The sequence below is a fragment of the Aegilops tauschii genome, chromosome 6, assembly GCF_002575655.3.
Source record: "Aegilops tauschii subsp. strangulata cultivar AL8/78 chromosome 6, Aet v6.0, whole genome shotgun sequence".
Taxonomy (NCBI): Eukaryota; Viridiplantae; Streptophyta; class Magnoliopsida; order Poales; family Poaceae; genus Aegilops; species Aegilops tauschii.
In genome coordinates, this window is record NC_053040.3 from 122,234,599 (window position 1) to 122,250,150 (window position 15,552).

Here is a 15,552-nt window from a genome sequence, read left to right on the forward strand (position 1 = left end):
GGGACCTCGCTCTTTGATCTTGGGCTAACCTGTTTTGCCATTGAAGTTCCGATTGGATTCAGAAAAGTTGAAGTTAGCAAAACATCTCAACTAGGAGTTATAACAGCAAACCAGTTAAACAAACAAGGAATTAAAGAGTTTTAATTGGATGCTGAAAAGTAGTTATTAACATCATTGTAACCCATTGTTGCAGCAGCAAAGCAGTTAAACAAACAAGTAGCTATTTAAGTTCAGGCAAACCGGTAATTCTTAACAGTAAGTATCAAACACATAGATAGGCGCAGTCTATAATAGGATTAATAGGCTGTGACATTATATAATCAGTAGCAAACTAAATTAAGCCAAGCAACATAATTGAACAATTTTGCAATAAGTGGCTAACTAAAATTCCGAGAAGTAGGTAACTGAACTTACGCTAGTTCTTTGTACAGGCACACTGCAACTTCTTTTTCGCTTACAAGGTTGTACGAAGGAGTCCATGGCATCAATTGCTTGGATACGCAGTCCCAATACTTCTTTCTTCCCACACTGCATTGGTAAGTCGAATGGTTAATCTGGTAAGATGGTGCGTCCTTGATATTTTATATGAGGACGTGTAGTCAGACTAGTTGTAGCCACACACATCACACTGGCTTTTACTGTATATTTCATGCGATTAATTTTGGCATACCGAGATCTAAGCAATCTACAATAGGATGAAAAGACTGGCATCCTTCACATTATTGGCGAACTCAGTTCATAGAAACAAGCAATTCAACCATTCTGTGGGTAAATCAAAAGCGCCACTGAAATATTTTTCACTACCCCAATCATACACGCAAAAAGGGGCGACGCCACCAGAGGGGCTGGTATGGGCGGCCGCCTCGGGTGGCTGGAAAGTGTGCACCTAGTTTGAGTCATCCAGGTTGGCCCAGGCTAGTTTTGTTCGTCCCAACGCACGAGCAGGCAATGTAAAAAATGAAGAAAAATGTTTCAATTTGGATGGGCCAATAACATAAGTGCAAGGCAGGCCCTATAGCAAGCTCGCGGCCCAAACGAGCACCTCCCATATCGATCGACAGCAGGAAAAATCCCAATTCATCCGCTCCAGCCTCCAGTCTGGTTCGCTCCTAACCTAGCCGCCGCTGGACAGACCGACACAACACTTCCTCGCGCCCTCGTTGGAGGGCGGTCGCCGGGCTTCAAGCGAATGGAAGGACAAGAAGATGAAGATCCAACCCTGGGTGTAGCCTGCGTGGGAGGCAGCGGCGGCAGCACGGGCATGGCATCGAGCTTGCGCAAACGGACAGTCGCAGCTTGCAAGAGTAGCATGCGCAACGAGCAGGTACATCACATCCCTGATTATATCTAATTCAACTCTTCAATTTCTGGCCAATAGTTAAACCTGTCGGTGTTGTAAAACTGCTTGTATGTAGGGAATCTATGAGAAAATGAAACCAATTTCTACTTATTTTATAACTCCCCCAATCAATATTGAACTGATTGAATCTGATGTATCTAATCAAGTTTCCGGTGCAAACATCCAAGCTCATGTTGTTCTTGAGCCTAAAGTGTCTAATGAACAAACTGCTAATGAAGGATTTGATGCAAACATTTTACATGCTCCTGGTGATGAACATATAGTGTCTAATGAGGGATCTAATGCAAGCATTTTGCAAGCTCCCATTGAAGGATTTAGTGTCTAATGATGATCTGCTATGTTGAGAGAGACATAGAGATTTGCAGGCATTGATGACAAGCAAATTATAGTGCATTTTCATGCCTTGAGGAAACGTCGAGGCCACCTACCAGAAAGTCCCCGTATCATGACAACGTAGCATAAATACTTTTCTAATCTATTGTTTGAAACTATTGGCATACTTGTGCAAGATAGATATATTGATATGCAGTTTGCGCATTGGTTATAGGTGCAATTACACTTCGATATTTTCAGCCAGAGAACGAATAATTCAAGCAGGTACAGACCATATTTGTAGTCCTTGTACACCATGTTGCATTTTGTGTTTTTTGATGCTCGCATCATCTAGTGTTTATAATCTGAACTACTTTGGATCATTAGCTGGTTTTCAAAGTGCATGTAGCTTCACATTTCCCAAGTTATGTTGATTTCTGGAGTGCAAGTGCCTTCGTGTTTTTAAGTTAAATGTTCGCCCTTGGTAACTTGAATTCGTGGATCCGCCACTGCACATAAATCATACACGAATGCCAGTACGAATTAAAGAAATGCAGGGACTTACGCTAGCTCGTTGTACATGCTCACTGCAGCTCTGCTTGCGCTTGGGATGTTCCATGTACAAGTCCATGTTACCACTTGCTTGGATGTGCAGGCCTTGTGCTCCTTGCACCCCCCTCTGCATTTTTGACACGGCGAATGGTTGATCAAATAAGAGGAGTCGACCTTGCTATTGTACCGGGGGACAGATACTTACAAGGTTATACGGGTGTGCAGGATTTGTACCAGATCCCGTAGCGCCGTCATGCTTCGCTAAAAAATGGATTTGCTTGTTTCAAATGATATCTCCAGAAGAAATAAGAGTTAAAGTCAGAGTTGGATAGACGTGTAAGCTAAGAGAGCAGTGAAAGGATATCCAAACATCGTCGGAACAGTGCACAAGGGTGTGATGTGTAGATACCTAGTTCGGGCCGGTGTTTGGGCATGCTCGCCTAGCTAGAGTGTGGGTCACTTCAGAGCCGTTCAGGGTGATGCGTTGGCGTTGGCTGGCCGCGCACGGATGCAGATCTTGAGTGGCAGCGGAGCGCTACGATGCGGTGGACGAGACCGTTGGTGAAGCCCCAGCGGCCTCGGGGGGCGGAGGCGCGACGATGTGCTCGGTGAAGTAGCCCCGGTGAGCTGGGAGACGGCGTCGGTGAAGCGCACCTGATGCGGTGGAAGTCGGTGTCTGTGAGGCACGTCGGTTGCGGCGGCCGACGTTGTCGGTGGACCACCCGGTGCGGTGAACGAGGGCGTAGATGAGGTAGCTCCGGTGCGGTGGTGAAGCGCGGCCGTCGTCTTCGTCTGGCACAGAGGTGGGGAAAGAGACGAGACGAGGGGCGATTGGGGCCGCCAGATATTTCAATCCGAAACGTGGAAGCGCGAACTTATTTTGTCGTCGTCCTTTTTTGGGGGGAGGGGGGAGGGGGGTGGGTGGCTGGGTGCTAAGCTGTAACACCCTGGTGCCACACCATCATAATTAATTTTTGCTAATAATCACTTTGTCCCAAACCGACCTCAAATTCAAATTTAAAAGACAAGTCAAAATTATTTCTCCTCAAGCTATAAAACTAAAATGTTCGAATAGTTCTATACAATTTTCCTGATCAATGTAATGTTGAAACCAACTTGGTTTGACTCACAAATAAATTCCTAGAAAATTAATAAGTGGTCCAAAAGCATTTAAATTGGCCTTTCCAAAATAAGCAGATATTTATAATTTTTCAAATGATGTGAAACATTGTGTGTGGTCTCAAAATATTGCAATACTAATTATGTGGCCATCTACACTTTTTACAAAACTCTTTTGCTAACAAATTAATATGCAAATCAGTTATAATTTTTTTATAGGAAACAGAAAAGGGAGAGAGGTGCTACTGGGCACTTTGGCCCAGCTAGCTACAGAAAAGGCCCAGCCCACACCCCCACTTGCCTCCTACCTCCGGTACAGTAACAGGGGGGAGCCGTGGCGGCCATCCCATGGTGCCCGGTCTCGTGGCGGCCATCCGCCGCATCCCCGACGCGGATAAGGTCTCCCTCGACGCCCCTCGACCCCCTTGCAACCCTAGACCACCTCACTTTCCCCCCTCTCCCGCCCTCTCTCTCGATTTCGGCGGCGCCCGAAACATCCACCGCCATGGCCGCCGTCGCCCTCGCACTCCCGGTCGCCCCCGAGCCCAGCTAGTCCGTCCAAGACCCCCCGTGCTCGGCTACGTCGTCCGCGCCCATCGGACCAAGCCGGGAGCCACCGCTGCGTCGCCCACGACGCCGTCTTCTTCCTCTGCCTCGCCGGCGAACCTCATCGATCCCGGCCGTCACTGCTGCTCCCGAACCCCGACGAGCCTTTCTTGCGCTCCAAGGTGAGCTCCCGCTCGAAACCCCTCTCCTTACCGGCCGTTTCCATGCTCGTAGCTGCTGCCGCCATTGTCGTTGCTCTCGCCGGCGCTGCCGATGCTTGTCACCGCTACCGTTGTCCATTCTCGGACCAGCCGAGCACGCCATCATGCTCGTGGCATCGCGTAGAGCTCTCCCAACCCATCAACTCTTCACGCGCAAGGCCGTGGCCGCGAACCCACCGAGTCCGAGCTCCGGCGGCCGCCTCTACTCGACGCCGTCGCCATTGGAGGCCGGCTCCAGCCGCTGCCCGCTGCCCTGCTGCTGCGTTCTGCTGATGCGCTGCTTGCTTGTGCTGCGGCCTACTGCTACTGCTGCTCATGCACTATTGCTCGCCTACTGCAGCTGCTTTTGCTTGCTGCCGATGCTTCCGCTGCCGCTGCTTTGCTATTGCTGCTACTTGCTACTGTTGCTTTGTTCTGCTTACTACTAGCTGCTGCTGCCATCGCTCTTGGCTATAGGTGCCAAGGCCATGTACATGGCCGTGTGTGTGGCCGACTGGGTTGTGTCCAGTAATGGCCGGCCCTTCGTTAAATTAGGCTAGGTAGTATTAGTTTAGTACTAATTTAGCTCATTAGCAAATGGCAAGTGGACCCAGGCTAATTACTCTAATTAACAAGAATAGTTTCTTTGCTGTCTATGACATGTGGGCCACACCCTCCCCTTTTGACCAGTCAAGTTGACTTGGTCAACTCGAATTATTACTAATTTCAGAAGATTGCTAAAACTTTGATAATTCATCGAAAAATAACGGTAGCTTGGATTAAAATAATTTGTACATGAAAGTTGCTCAGAAAAATCCAACGAATCCGAATATGCGGTCTGTTCATCTGTCACATGCCCCTAGCATGCTGAACATGGAACTTTCCTCCTTCGGTCATCTGTCTGACACAGGTCCGTAGCCGGGAAAACATTCCAGGTTGACTTCCCCCTTTGCCGGTATCGTGTAGTGCCGCGTTAGAACACGCCTAGCGCTGCTTATTGCCTGTCATGAATCTGTTTGCTCTGTATTTACTGTTTCTTCCCCCTCTTCTCTCCGGTAGATCCTGAGACTGCTGCCGATGCCGCTGTGATCGACTACGTCGACGACGACCCCTTCTGCCCTTTCAGCGGAGCTTCCAGGCAAGCCCCCCTTTGATCATCCCGATATCGCCCATTCCATTCTCTCATGCTTGCATTAGATTTTGCTACTGTTATTGTTGCTCCTATTCTGATGCATAGCCTGCTTTTGTAACCTGCTCATTGTTACCTACCTGCTTATCCTAAACTGCTTAGTATAGGTTGGTTAGTGATCCATCAGTGACCCCCACCTTGTCCTTGTTGCCCCTGCTTCATCATTGAAGACCCGATCAACGGGATCGAAGACCAGGCCCCGGCACCGCACATCACTTTCCCCTTAGTTGCTCGGCACTACTGGGTTACTATCGAGTGCCGAGGGTGAGACCTCTACAGCACTTCTGATGTTAACCCTATAGTGTAGCTATTCGGTCGTGGTCATCGGGGGTGATTCCGCCTTAACCACTTCCGATACGACTCTGTCGTGCAACCCCTCAAGTGTGAACCTCTGGGGTGGTTCCTCTTACGTTCACCTTGATGATTACATCGAGTGGAATTCACCGGGGGTGATTCCTCGGGTTTTCCCCTTGATGTTTGGACACACGGTTACTGTGGTTACTATGACTTTACACTGAACCCGGTTACTAAAGACGGGTCGGCCCTGAGGGGTACCCGCGCAAGCATATTTGCGAATGATGAGGAGTCGGGTTGACCTGGAGGGTGCCCGCGAGATAATTACGAGGCGTGGCCGGGCATTCCTAGCCCTTGCCGCAAGTCCTCGAGACGGGGCAACGGGGTCACATCTTTCGCGAGTCTCTGCTTGTTACTGTGCGTTCCTAATCCACTACGATTTGGATATTTGATCCGAGGGGCCTCTGGCCTGATAGCACTAACCATCACGTGGGCATAGTATGGGCGTTCCGCGTCGTATGCATCAGCCGAAGCTTATTAGACGTCAGCGACTGAGCGGCGCGTGCCGGGTTGGACTGGTAAGCACCTGCCTTTTTTAAGGAGGTAGCTAGGTCTGCTCACCGACCGCCCCCGCAACGTGCAGGAGTTCCCGGGGGGATGGCCCATGACCCCTGGGGGCATAGGTTTAGTCCGGCGTGCTGGCCTCTCTATTAAGCCTAGGTCGGGTTGCGGCGTATTCTTTGGCCGAGGCTGGGCATGACCCAGGAAAGTGTGTCCGGCCGGAGTTAATCGAGCGTGGTGGATAAGTTGGTGCACCCCTGCAGGGAAGAAAACATCTATCGATAGCCTGTCCTATGGTAACGGACACTTGGAGTTGTATCCCGATCGATACAACTAGAACTAGATACCTGAGATGAGAAATGGATATGAGAAATGGAGATGAGAACTGGATAGTATGGCTCTGGGATTGCTTTCTCGCAGGGAGTCGAGAAAGGATCTCTGGCCGAGGTTGATAACACTTCTACTACTTTACTTTATGCTACTCTACTCCCTCCTGTTGCTGCAAGATGGTGGTTTCCAGAAGATGCTAGTCTTCGATAGGCTAGGCTTTCCCCTTTTCTTCTGGCATTCTGCAGTTCAGTCCACATATACTACCCTTTTCATTGACACTGATGCATATGTAGTGTAGATCCTTATTTGCGAGTACTTTGGATGAGTACTCACGATTGCTTTGCTCCCCCTTTTGCCCCTTTCTTCTCCTTTCCGGTTGATGCAACCAGATGTCGGAGCCCAGGAGCCAGATGCCACCGCCGATGCCTGCTACTACGTGGAGACCGCTGGCGACCAGGAGTAGTTAGGAGGCTCCCAGGCAGGAGGCCTTGCCTCTTCGATCGTGTTGCTTTGTGCTAGCCTTCTTAAGGCAAACTTGTCTAACTTATGTCTGTACTCAGATATTGTTGCTTTCGCTGACTCTTGTGTATTCGAGCTTATGTATTCGAGCCCTCGAGGCCCCTGGCTTGTAATATAAAGCTTGTATTATTTTAATTTGTGTCTAGAGTTGTGTTGTGATATCTTCCCGTGAGTCCTTGATCTTGATCGTACACATTTGCGTGTATGATTAGTGTACGATTGAATCGAGGGCGTCACAAGTGAGTGCTAAGCGTCCGTCCGACAGACGCGACCACCACGACACGACCCTGGTCAGCCTGGTGCGCCTACATTTGAGAATGCAAACGAATCTGTATGTATTACCATGCCCGTGTTTTCCTTGCAATAATTAGTCATTCAAAACGAGATACTATAAATTAATTAATGAGGAGTTATTTGAAAAAAAAATCGAAACGGTATCCATGCTAACATGGATTAGAGTGTGTGTCACATAATTAGTTATTTGAATTAGAGTGTGTGTCACATAGCGATCTCCAATTCTAACATGGATTTCGCATTTCACTGTATCCACGCTAATTTTTTAATACAAATTCATATGTATACGATGAACACCATGGTAGTGAGAAAACTTTTGGATGGATTCAAACATGTGACCTACAAAATAGCACAACAAATCGAGTCAATGTCAACTTTTCGAAACCTAGTATGGCACGAATTCGAAATAATTACCCATATGCATGGTCCTCAGTTCAAATCTTACAATGTACACCGAATTGAAACATCGATATTAAGTCTCGTACTATCTACATTCAAATGTTGTTTTTAGCCCCCCCCCCGCACACACGGTACATACTTCCTGTATCGGTCAATCTTCCTCTCCTAACCACCTTAGGAAGCTATCGGTTTCCAACACACATTCATTCTTTCTCTCCATGTTTCTATCTCTAACTCTCTCAACTACACAACCCCCCTTTTTCCACTCTGTTACCAAATGTATTTACCTCACACACCCGCCATTGCACCCCATGCCGAGCTCTCTCTCTCCCTCTCCCTCTCACCCTCTCGCGCTAAATACATGCATTGGCTATCTAGCCCCCCAACCTCTCGTGCGCATGCACGCACGTTGTCTATCTAGGTCACTCCCTCGAGACTGTCTCACTCTTTCTTCCGCACGGCGGGCCACACTCGCTCAATCTCGCTCTCTTTACCCGAGTCTCGTTTAACCTCGTTTTCTTTCACACACAAATGATATATCTCCCTGTTCGGGCCTCGATCGACACACTCTATACTCTCTCACACAGATTGTCTATCTAGGTCAGTCCATCCAAGCCGCCCCCACTCTTTCGACCTCATGGCGGGTCACGCTCGCTCAATCTCTCTCTCTCTCTCTCTCTCTCTCTTTGTATGTCTCGATTGACCTCGCTCTTTCTCGGACAAAAACGATTTATCACCATGTTTGAGCCCAATTCAACCTATTCACATTGTATACTCTCTCATGCACATTGTCTATCTAGGTCACTCTCTCCAACCCGTCTCACTCTTTCGATCGCACGACGACCCTATGTGATCGATTGACCTTGCTTCCTCCCACGCACAAAATATATCTACACGTCTGTGACTGGATCATCTCTCAAGCTCTATCTTATAGCCCTCACCCTTGCCAAAAGCTCAATCAGACAATATCTCTCCAGAGCATATATATCTGTTCAATGAATGTCGGACCACACTCACTTTGTCTCTCTATCTATATGTCTCTTGATTGACCTCGCTTTCTCACGCCGTATCTTCCACACATTGAAGCCACCTCACCATCCCTCGCAAAGCCGGAGCTATTTACATTGCGAGGGGCACTCCAACCTTGGATTAATTTGTGTAGGCATTTATTCCGGTCGGTTTAGATTATATTTTCGTAGCATTCGGCCCACAACTACTCCAAACACCGTTGCAACCCCCGCAACTCCCCTAGTTGATTTCCCTCTGGCTCGGTCATCGCTCTCTCGCACGTCCTTTCTCGCCTTCAACGTCGCACCATGGTATTATTGCAAAAAACTCTGTTGTTCTCTTTAATTATTATAAATAAGCTACAAAACTACACACCGATACTCCACTTGGAATGGAACAAATTTCGACCCACAAATTAAAGTGCTACAAACTACACACCGAGGGGCCCACATGCCATGAACAAATTTCGACCCATATACAAATTAAAAAATAAAGGACGAGGATCGAACATGCGACCACGGCCTTCAAGCCGCACGTCAATAGGCAACATACGTAGAACAACAATGTTTGTTGTACCTCCCTTTGTTCACATAATGTTTTATATTACCACAGCCTATTTAATGGATAACATGTAATATTATTTTTAGTACTATTCGCCTTCACTTACTGGTGGGTTCCATGTGTGCTCTCTCTCTCCTCCCCTTATGCGTTTATACGCACGCGCAAACACGAAGAACTCGCGGGCGATGTTGCCGTTGACCATATCTGGACGCGTTCACAAGTTACGGCACCAGTTTCACGTGCTAGCAGCACTAGTCAGTGTGTAGGTGCAATGCACACTAATTTGGAAGTATATTAAGTGCATGCGGATATTAAGTAGGATATTATTTGCGTGTCATTATGTGATTAGCACTATTTTTGGCATGAAATTAACTGCACGCTAAACTTGTTGAGTGCTCGACATTGAAGCAGTCTAGGTCGTTGGATGACAAACATGTGGCTTGATGATGTTTTATATTTAATTTGATACGGCTCTAGCAGAACATTTAATCGATCAAACCATAGATTTCGTTCAGTCTGACTCCGACTTTAAATTATACGACGATCGATCTAAAATAAACGGAAATGATAAATGTTCAGATTTTAAGCATGGCAATCCGAATGTTTTTATGGCAAATTTAGATTACGTGGCGGCGGCGGGGGCATCTTGCGGTGGGAAGCGGCTCCTCTGTTGTGCTCCGTATGTCGTCGGACCACTGACCGACGGCGACGGCGGCGCCTCGCACTGTTGTTGGCGTACTCCTGGACATTGGCCTAGCTTCAAGGAAGGCCAAAATGTTCTGGACTTCGGAGCGAGTCAACTGGCGGGAGGAGGCGACTGACGTTGGTGCAAGGAAGCGGTCGACGGCGGCCATCCATGCCGCTGAGGGGGGCACTGGCACCCGTGCAGAGACAGGCGCTGTCAACGGTGCGGCGGAGACATTCGTGTGCACGGGCACCTGCATGGGCGCGCACGTCAGTGCACGCACAGGCGCATGCGCTGGCAGGGGCACGGGCACCGGCACGGGCGTGCGCGTCAGTGCACGCGCAGGCGCATGCGCTGGCAGGTGCACGGGCGCGTGAAAGTCGGCGGGGACCTCGTGGAACCCCGTGGCATCAAGCTCGGCGACAATGTGCGGCTCCCAGTCCATCAATGCCACGGGGATGGGCGCTGGCGCAGTCGGGGCGACGGGAGACGGAACGGGAGTGGGGACAAGCGCGGCGTCTTCCCGCAGGGCCAGTTCAAGCTCGTCCCAAAGCGCCTTATGTTGTTGAGACTCCGGCTGGGTGTCTTCCTCAGGAAACTGGAAGACTAAGGGCAGACCATCGTGATGCGGCATGGCGTACGTTTAGATCAGGCTGGTTGGAGGTAGACGACAGGAGAATCGGAGAGGAAGAGAGAAGATTGTAGCGATACCGGGTAGTGCGGGGTTGATTTTAAACTGCGGCGCTAGCGACATTAAGTGGGAGCAGTTGGGACGAAGGTGGGCGGCGGAGCCTGGTCAAAGGGCTCGCCTCCCGGTGAGCCTGCACAGCGGTCTGCTCGCATGCCTCCCTGTCAGCCGGCGCAACGGTCTGCTCGCACGCCTCCCGTCGACTCACACGCTTGCTCGGACGGCACCTGCCGATGAGAAGCGGGACTCGCGGCGGCACGTAAACGCCCACCGTTTCAATAGTGAAAGCGTTCGCCTTAACGTGACAGGTCTTTGTTCCAAAATACCTTGGCTCTTCATTTGTGCAACTTGTCATAAGCAGCTTGTCTCAAATTGAAGAAAAAAATTACGAAGTAATATTTGTGCCATATCACGTGACCAAGAATTTATGGTCACTTTTGGGTTTTCTGAAATTTAAGATCCAGGATTCGAAACAATATCATAACCTGCATCATGCAATAAATTTTCAAGCCATACATCTGTCCTGTTGTATTTCTTAAGAAAGGATTTGGTCAAACATTTTGCTTAGTTAGACTTCAGACAAGTTATATATGCAGAGTAAAAGGATAATCCCTCCGTACGAGTGCATTGCTGATATATTAACTCAAGTACTAGGCACGAACAAACGGGCTCAATTCTGTGCTCATCCTGGTGTACGGGTGACCTTGGCGAGCGGCGACCGAGGGAATTGAACTGTGCTCGGCATGGTAGGTAATGTTGTCTAGTTACTAAAGCATCCCTCCGTTGTTCATCGGTAGTCATTATGGACCGGGGACATGAGGGGAATTTCCTAGGGCTGGAATTCTGGCCGCCAGATATTTCGACTCGAAACGCGGAGGCTCGACTGGTTAGGGTTGCCTGATGTGCATACCACGCACGCCACCAGAAGGACACGAGCCCGGTTTTTTTATTTTTTATTTTTTAGGATCAACACGAGCCAAGGTCTGGCTGGTATGTCGTTGGGTCCTACCATTCGAGAATATGAAAGGAACCTTTTGAATTGCCGAACGAATCTATGTGTATTACAATGCCCGTATTTTCCTTGCAAATACCAATCTCAACGTGGTAATTGATTTATGACGAGTTGTTGAATTAGAGTGAGTTTGTGATATAGTGATCTCAACGTGGATTTCACATTTCATGGTATCCCTAGTAAGTTTTTCAATGCAAATTCAAATTTAAAAGATGAGCAATATGGAGGTGAGAAAACTTTGTATGTATCAAGCATATGACCACACACACACACACACACAGAGACACCCACAAACGAACACAACAACAATCCAATAAGTATAGTGCATCTATTTTTCCAAACCATGCATGTATGACACGAATTCAAAAATACTCCTTCTGTTCCAAAATATTAGTCTTTTAGAGATTTCAACAAGTGACTACATACGGAGCAAAATGAGCGAATCTACACTCTAAAATATGTCTATATACATCCGTATGTGCCAGTCCATTTGAAATCTCTAAAAAGACTAACATTTAGGAACGAAGGGAGTAAAATTTAAGACATGTGTGGTCCTCAATTCAATATTTAAAATGAACATGAAACTGAAACATGAATATTAAGTCTAGTACTATAGTACATGCAAATGTTGTGTTTAATTAGGCAGAGCTATGATTGTCGGGGGTCAACCCCTCGACCTTAGATAAAATTGTGAAGCTTTGTTTAGGATTGTTTAGATTATATTTGTCCCCACCCTCCCAACCACCGATTGGTTGTGCACCCCCACCCCTCTTCCCCGGGAGAATATCATGTGCCCCCATACCTTAGATGCTATATGCCGATACGAGTTGCTTGGAGCTTGTAGATCTGAGATATAACAGCTCACATGATGTCTTAATATTTTTACAGGAACCTTGATGAGTTTGAGAATTGCACACAATTTGTACAAAAACTACTCAGATGCCCTTGGATCCCATATCCAACGACCTCGAAGCTCGTATCACCGTAGCATCTAAGATGAAGGAGGACATCATATTCTCCTGTATGTAAGAATATCGTGTGCTACCACACCTTAGATGCTTTGGTGATACAAGCTCTTCGGAGCCGTTGGATTTGTGACCCAACACCTCCTCGGTGGTTCGAATGGTTTTTTGCAGAAAAGCCCCCAAATAGTTCGGCCACTGCTTACAAGCACAAAGACTGCTCAGATGCCATTGGATCTCAGATCAAACGACCTCGAAGCTCATATCACCATAGCATCCAAGCTGCGAGAGCACCTTATGTTTTCTCGCACGGGAGAAGATGAGGTGCTCCCGCACCGTAGATTCTATGGTGATACGAGTTCACGGAGATCTAACGGCCCACAGTAGGAGGTTTGAATGTTTTTGCAATATACGGCTGAGAGAGTTTGGGAATTGCGCAGAAAGTACAGGTACTACGCATGTGCCAGCTGATCACTGATCATACGACCTAGATGCTCATATCACCGTAGCAGGTAATTAAGCTACCGGGAGCACCTAATATGAGCAACGGGGAGCCGTTGGATCCAAGATGCAGCGGCACACACGAGGCCTGCATGTTTTATTTGCAAAAAAACCTTTGGAGAGTTTGGAAATTGTGCATAATTACAAAGACTACTCCCAAGCCATTGGATCTCACTTCCAACGGTGTAAAAACTCGTATCACCATAGCATCTAAGCTGTGGGGTGGATGTGATATTCTATGCCGCTGTCATTTTTGTTCGTAAACTTGCAAAATACGTGTAACTCGTGCCGTTACTTGTTTAACCGCGCAAAGTGTTTGTTCAAAAAAACCATCCTACACTGAAATATCGGAACAACACACGGGGGTCCCACTTGTCATTAATCAAATTTGGACCTAAAACTAACAAATCTGAAAGACGAGATTCGAACTGGCAACTTGGACTACAAAGCATAAGTCGATAGCCTGAAACAAGAATGGTTCTTGGCTTTGTCCCATAACTTGATTTTATACAGTATTAAGTTGAGTAGAGTAGAGGGAGTGCCTCGTCAACACGTGCATGACCGTTGACTCACTGATGTCTACTATGCAACCTTCTTCTTGTAGACGTTGTTGGGCCTCCAAGTGCAGAGGTTTGTAGGACAGTAGCAAATTTCCCTCAAGTGGATGACCTAAGGTTTATCAATCCGTGGGAGGCATAGGTTGAAGATGGTCTCTCTCAAACAACCCTGCAACCAAATAACAAAGAGTCTCTTGTGTCCCAACCACACCCAATACAATGGTAAATTGTATAGGTGCACTAGTTCGGCGAAGAGATGCTGATACAAGTGCAATATGGATGGTAGATATAGGTTTTTGTAATCTGAAAATATAAAAACAGCAAGGTAACTAATGCTAAAAGTGAGCACAAACGGTATTGCAATGCTAGGAAACAAGGCCTAGGGTTCATACTTTCACTAGTGCAAGTTCTCTCAACAATAATAACATAACTGGATCATATAACTATCCCTCAACATGCAAAAAAGAGTCACTCCAAAGTCACTAACAGCGGAGAAGAAAGGAAGGGATTATTGTAGGGTACGAAACCACCTCAAAGTTATTCTTTCGAATCGATGTATTCAAGAGTTCGTACTAGAATAAGACCTTAAGACACATATCAACCAAAACCCTAATGTCACCTAGATACTCCAATGTCACCTCAAGTATCCATGGGTATGATTATACGATATGCATCACACAATCTCAGATTCATCTATTCAAACCAACACAATGTACTTCAAATAGTGCCTCAAAGTTTCTACCGGAGAGTCAAGACGAAAACGTGTGCCAACCCCTATGCATAAGTTCACAATGTTACGGAACCCGCAAGTTGATCAACAAAACATACATCAAGTGGATCACATGAATATCCCATTGTCACCACAGATAAGCACATGCAAGACATACATCAAGTGTTCTCAAATCCTTAAAGACTCAATCCGATAAGATAACTTCAAAGGGAAAACTCAATCCATTACAAGAGAGTAGAGGGGGAGAAACATCATAAGATCCAACTATAATAGCAAAGCTCGCGATACATCAAGATCATGCCAAATCAAGAACACGAGAGAGATCAAACACATAGCTACTGGTACATACCCTCAGCCCCGAGGGTGAACTACTCCCTCCTCGTCATGGAGAGCGTCGGGATGATGAAGCTGGCCATCGGTGAGGGATCCCCCCTCCGGCAGGGTGCCGGAACAGGGTCCCGATTGGTTTTTGGTGGCTACAGAGGCTTGCGGCAGCGGAACTCCTGATCTAGGTTATTTTCTGGAGGTTTCTGTATATATAAGAGGTTTTGGCGTCGGGAACAAGTCAGGGGGGTCTCCGGGCTGTCCACGAGGCAGGGGGGCGCGCCCAGGGGTGGGCCGCCCCTACCCTCGTGGGCAGCCCGGGACTCTTCTGGTCCATCTCCGATGCTCCGTGGGCTTCTTCTGGTCCAAAAATAAGATCCGTCAAGTTTCAGGTCAATTGGACTCCGTTTGGTTTTCGTTTTCTCCGATACTCAAAAACAAGGAAAAAATAGAAACTGGCACTGGGCTCTAGGTTAATAGGTTAGTCCCAAAAATCATATAAAATAGCATATAAATGCATATAAAACATCTAAGATGGATAATATAATAGCATGGAACAATCAAAAATTATAGATACGTTGGAGACGTATCAGCATCCCCAAGCTTAATTCCTGCTCGTCCTGGAGTAGGTGAATGATAAAAACAGAATTTTTGATGTGGAATGCTACCTAACATATTTATCATTGTAATTCTCTTTATTGTGGCAAGAATATTCAGATCCATAAGATTCAAGACAAAAGTTTAATATTGACATGAAAACAATAATACTTCAAGCATACTAACGAAGCATTCATGTCTTCTCAAAATTGTCGGCGTTCTGGGAACGGGGGTCCCAAGACTTGCCTGCCT

At 47.2% G+C, this 15,552-nt stretch overlaps 1 long non-coding RNA gene across 1 annotated transcript; it reads left to right on the forward strand.

Annotated features, from left to right (window-relative positions):
- The first annotated feature begins 3,780 nt into the window (after positions 1-3,780).
- Positions 3,781-7,143, forward strand: LOC141025339 (uncharacterized). Its single transcript, XR_012186821.1, has 2 exons — positions 3,781-4,071; positions 6,853-7,143. It is a non-coding gene; the product is annotated as an uncharacterized lncRNA (long non-coding RNA).
- The last annotated feature ends 8,409 nt before the right edge of the window (positions 7,144-15,552 follow it).